Below are 5802 nucleotides of genomic sequence, written 5' to 3'. Positions count from 1 at the left end.
GGGGCCCGGACACGCCCCCCGGCCGGACCCCGCCCCCTGGAAGCCCCGCCCCCGCCCGAAGCCCCGCCCCCGAGCCAGGCCCGGCCAATCGGAGCCCCGCGACCAGCCCGGGACACGCCCCCGGACGCCAGGCCCCGCCCCCGACCCGAGGACCCGCCTATCGGGAGCCCGGATCCGCCCTGGCCCCGCCCCCCGGGCCCTCGCGCCCCTCTCGGACACGCCCATTGGCTGCCGCCCACATCCAGGCCACGCCCCCAGGCCCCAGGCCACGCCCCCTCCCACTTAAGCATCAAATAATAATAATAATAATAATGTTGGTATTTGTTAAGCGCTGACTCTGTGCAGAGCACTGTCCCGAGCGCTGGGGGAGACACAGGGGAATCAGGTTGTCCCACGTGGGGCTCCCAGTCTTCATCCCCCTTTTACAGATGGGGGAACTGAGGCCCAGAGAAACGAAGTGACTTGCCCCAGGTCGGCCAGCTGGTAAGTGGCCGAGCCGGGATTAGAACCCGTGACCTCTGATTCCAAAGCCCGGGCTCTTTCCACTGACCCACGCTGCTTCTCTACATTTGTTAAGCGCTTGCTATGTGCCGAGCACTGTTCTAAGCGCTGGGGGAGACACAGGGGAATCAGGTTGTCCCACGTGGGGCTCACAGTCTTCATCCCCATTTTACAGATGGGGGAACTGAGGCCCAGAGAAGTGACTCGCCCACAGTCACTCACTCAGCTGACAAGGGGCGGAGTCGGGATTCGAACCCATGACCTCTGACTCCCAAGCCCGGGCTCTTTCCACTGAGCCGCGCTGCTTCTCTTAATAATGATGTTGGTATCTGTTAAGCGCTGACTATGTGCAGAGCACTGTTCTAAGCGCTGGGGGAGACACAGGGTCGTGAAGTTGTCCCACGTGGGGCTCACAGTCTTCATCCCCATTTTACAGATGAGGGAACTGAGGCCCAGAGAAGTGAAGTGACTCGCCCACAGTCACACAGCAGACGAGTGGCAGAGCGGGGATTCGAACCCATGACCTCTGACTCCCAAGCCCGTGCTCTTTCCACTGAGCCACGGCTGCTTGGCTCCGCAGGTGGGAAAACCGGGCGGGAGGAGGACGCCAGGGGTGAGTGACAAAAAAGAGAAACGTCAAAGATGAAGGTGCAGAAGGAATTAATAATAATAACGACGATGGCATTGGTTAAGCACTTACTATGTGCCAGGCGCTGTACTAAGCACTGGGGTGGATCCCGGTAAAATGGCTTGGACGCAGTCCCTGTCCCATGTGGGGCTCACAGTCTCAATCCCCTTTTTACAGATGAAGTAACTGAGGCACAGAGAAGTGAAGTGACTTGCCCCAGATCACACAGCAGACAAGTGGCGGCAGCAACTGATATAAATAAATAAATAACATATATATCTATAGATATACTGATATAGATATACTGTAGTATATCTATATATATTATTTATATAGAAATAACTATATATGTTATATATCTATATATAGATATCTATATCTATAGATATATATGTTATTTATTTATTTATATCAGTTGTCTGTCTCCCCACCCCCACCCCCATATATATAGATACAGAGAGATAGATATATGTTATTTATTTATATGTATAAATGCTGTGGGGCTGGGAGGGAGGAAAAACAAAGGAAGCAAGTCAGGATGAGGCAGAAGGGAGAGGGAGAAGAGGAAAGGGGGGGCTTAGTCTGGGAAGGCTTCTTGGAGGAGAAGGGCCTTCAATAAGTCTTTGAAGGGGGTTGAAGAGTCATTGTCTGTCAGACAACCCTCACACTCCCCAGGTGTGAGCAGAGGATGTGTCTGCTCTGCACGCACTAAGTGCTCAATAAACATCATTGATTGATTTGAGGGGGGCGCCCCACCACCCAGGAAATGCTTCCGGCTTGTTTTGGGTCTAAACCGTTTTTCCCTCCGGCTGTTTTTGGTCTCTTCGGAATGAACAACTTAAAACGGTGCTCTGGCACTTAGAGCAGTGCTCCGCACGCAACAAGCACTTAACAGATGACATAATTATCGCATCCCCGCAGCACAGATGTCCAGAACCACAATTTATTCATTTATATTCGTGTGTGTCCGTCCCCCCCCCCCCCAGACTCTAAGCTCCTTGTGGACAGAGAATGTCTCTGCCAACTCTGTTATATTGTACTCTTCCTAGCGCTTAGGGCAGTGCACTGCACACATTAGAGGCTCAATAAGTACGACGGATTGCTTGGTGGATGAGAGGGGTGTTCTCGACGTAGTAATGGCGAGGCTCGCCTTCTCTCCGGGGCCACGTCCTTGCTGGGCCAGTGAAGCAGATAAAACCAGGGCTTAGATTGGGCGGGTGCGGAGATTTCAAGCCTCCAGGGGCCTCAGTGACCCTTAAAAAGGTCAGGTGAGCGGACACCTTGAAGAACAAACATCTCTGGACGAGGCCAAGAGGAGCACAGAGGCCTAGTGGAAAGAGCCCGGGCCTGGGAGTCAGTAGGATCTGGATTCTAATCCTGACTCTGCCACCTGTCTGCGGTGTGACCTCGGGCAAGTCGCTTCACTTCTCTGGGCCTCAGTTACCTCATCTGTAAAATGGGGATTGGGGCCATAAGCCCCATGTGGGGCAGGGACTGTGTCCAACCCGATTAGCTTGTATTCATTTATTCAGTGCCTCGTATTTATTGAGCACTTACTGTGGGCAGAGCACTGTACTGAGTGCTTGGGAGAGGACAATCTATAAAATGGGGATTAAGACAGTGAGCCCCACGTTGACCTCGTATCTGATTACCTTAGAAAGGTGCTTGGCACATAGTAAGTGCTTAACAAATACCGTTATTATTATTACTATTACAATGTAACAATAAACAGATACGTTCCCTGCCCCTAACTCAGCACTTAGTACAGTGCCGGGCACAGAGTAAGTGCTTAACAAATACCATTATTATTATTATTACAATATAACAATAAACAGATACATTCCCTGCCCCTAACTCAGCACTTAGTACAGTGCCGGGCACAGAGTAAGTGCTTAACAAATACCGTTTTTTAAAAGAGGCCCTTGGAGCTTTAATTGTGGAAGAGAAAGGGACTGGCCATGCCCTCTTGTCAGTGGAAGGGTTTTTCCAATCATTCATTCACTCAATCGTGTTTACTGAGCACTCACTGTGTGCAGAGAACTGTACTAAGCACTTGGGAGAGGACAATATAACAATAAACAGACCCATTCCCTGCCCACGGTGAGATTATTACAGTCTAGAGAGGAAGGCAGGCGTTAATATAAATAAATAAATTACAGATATGTGGGCTGGGGCGGTGGTGGGGGGGATGAACAAAGGAGCAAGTCGGGGCGACGCAGAAGGGAGTGGGAAAAGAGGAAAGGGGGGCTCGGTCAGGGAACGCCTCTTGGAGGAAATGTGTTGTCCATAAGGGGAGGAGAATCATTGTCTTTCCCCACCCTTCTCCCTCGGCCCTGGAACGGGGAAAAGAAAGCTGAAATGCTACGAGTGTCCGCCCAATCTAAGCCCTGGTTTTATCTGCTTCACTGGCCCAGCGAGGCCATGGCCCCAGAGAGAAGCCGAGCCTCGCCATTACTATGTGGAGAACTCCCATCTCATCCATCGAGCAGTCGATCATATTTATTGAGCCCCTACTGTGGGCAGTGTCCTACGCACTAGGGAGAGTACAATATAACAGAGTTGGTAGACAAGTTCCCTGCCCACAAGGAGCTTAGAGTCTAGAGGGGGGAGACGGACATGAATACAAATAAATGAAATATGGTTATGGACATAAATGCTGTGAGGGTGTACCTAAGCATTCATCCATTCTACTGCTATTTGTTGTCAATCAATCAGTGGTATTTATTGATCGCTTATCGTATGTAGAGCGGTGTACTAAGAGCTTGGGAGAGCACAATACAACAGAGTTGGTAGACACTTGTTTGTGGTATTTGTTGAGCGTTTATTCCGTGCCCGGCGCTGTATTAAACGCCATAGTAGACTCAAGGTAATCGGGTTGGACACATTCCCGGTCCCACATGGGGTCACAGCCTTAATCCTCATTTTATGATAATAATAATAATGGCATCTGTAAGCGCTTACTAGGTGCAAAGCACTGTTCTAAGCACCGGAGAGGATACAAGGTGATCAGGTTGTCCCATGTGGGGTTCACAGTCTTAATCCCCATTTTGCAGATGAGGAACTGAGGCACAGAGAAGTTAAGTGACTTGCCCAAAGTCACACAGCTGGCAGGCGGCAGAGCCGGAATTAGAACCCATGGCCTGAGGCAACTGAGGTACAGAGACTGGAAGTGACTCCCCCAAGGTCACCCAGCGGACAAGTGTCGGAGCCAGGATTAGAACCGAGGCCCTTCTGACATTCCCTGCCCACAACAGTCTCGAGGGGGTCGTTCCGCCCCCGTTTTGGAGACTGGACCCTTGGAAATCTCTCTTTGTCACCCACCGATCTGAGCACCGGGTAGGAGAGCGTTACTGAATCACACATCCTCCCATTCACCCCGGGAGTCATCGGAAAAGTAGCCAGGGCGGCAGTTTACCAGTTCCTCAAGAACGTCGGGGGGAAGTTGCCAGCCTCTCTGCGTCCTAAGGGGAGAGGAGAGAAACTGGGCCGCTGAGTAAAGGGGTTAAGTTGAGTTCTGGAATATAGCTCAAGCAAATCCTCTGCTCTGCTGAAAGACGTGGCTGCCTTGGTGGCTAGAACCCGGGCCTGGGAGTCAGAAGAACCCGGGTTCTAATTCCGGCTCTGCCACATGCCCGTTGCGTGACTCCGGGTAAGTCGCTCAACACTTCTGTGCCCTCGGTTACTTCACCTGTAAAATGGGGATTAAGACTGTGAGCCCTCTGTGGAACGGGGACTACATCCAAGCCGATCAACTTGCATCTACCCCAGTGTTTAGAAGTGCTTGGCACAAAGTAAGGGCTTAACAAGTACTATTCTTATCATTCATTTTTATTAATTAATAATTTTTTTAAAATGTTGGTATTTGTTAAGCACTTACTATGTGCAGAGCACTGTTCTAAGCGCTGGAGTAGATACACGGTAATCAGGTTGTCCCACGTGAGGCTCACAGATAATCCCCATTTTACAGATGAGGTCACTGAGGCCCGGAGAGGTGAAGTGACTTGCCCTCAGTCCCACAGCTGCCAAGTGGGAGATCCGGGATTCGAATCCGTGACCCCTGACTCCGAAGCCCAGGCTCTTTCCACTGAGGCGCGCTGCTTCTCACTTATTACTTCTCAAGGATTACTTGAGGCCTGAGTGTTTACCTGAAATAGGAAAATTGAGAGTCAATGGAATCGAGACGAAGGTCAAAATATAATATATTAACAAAGAATATGGCATTTGTTAAGCGCTTCCTATATGCCAAGCCCTTACTATGTGCCCAGCACTTTACATAGGGGTGAGGGAGGTGCATGATAATCGGGTTGGACACAGCTTCTGTCCCATATGAGGCTCTCAGCCAAAGGAAGAGAGAGAGAGAACAGATATTTTATCCCCATTTTACAGACGAGGAAACTGAGGCACTGAGAAGTTAAGTCACAAAGCAGGCAAGAAGTCGAGTCAGGTTAAGAATCCAGGTGTCCTGAATCATTCATTCATTCAATCGTATTTGTTGAGCACTTACTGTGTGCAGAGCAGTGTACTAAGCGCTAGAGTCATAATCCCTTCCTCTGTCCACTAAACCACATTGCTTCCTAATGAAGTTATCCCAAATTACCTGGAGAGTTTGTTTGTGTGGACAATTGCCCTTAGGTCTTTTTGGCTGAAGAATTTTCCAGGCCGCTGGCTGGATT

The sequence above is a fragment of the Ornithorhynchus anatinus genome, chromosome 8 (genome assembly GCF_004115215.2).
Source record: "Ornithorhynchus anatinus isolate Pmale09 chromosome 8, mOrnAna1.pri.v4, whole genome shotgun sequence".
In the NCBI taxonomy this organism is placed as follows: Eukaryota; Metazoa; Chordata; class Mammalia; order Monotremata; family Ornithorhynchidae; genus Ornithorhynchus; species Ornithorhynchus anatinus.
This window is presented reverse-complemented; position numbering follows the sequence as displayed.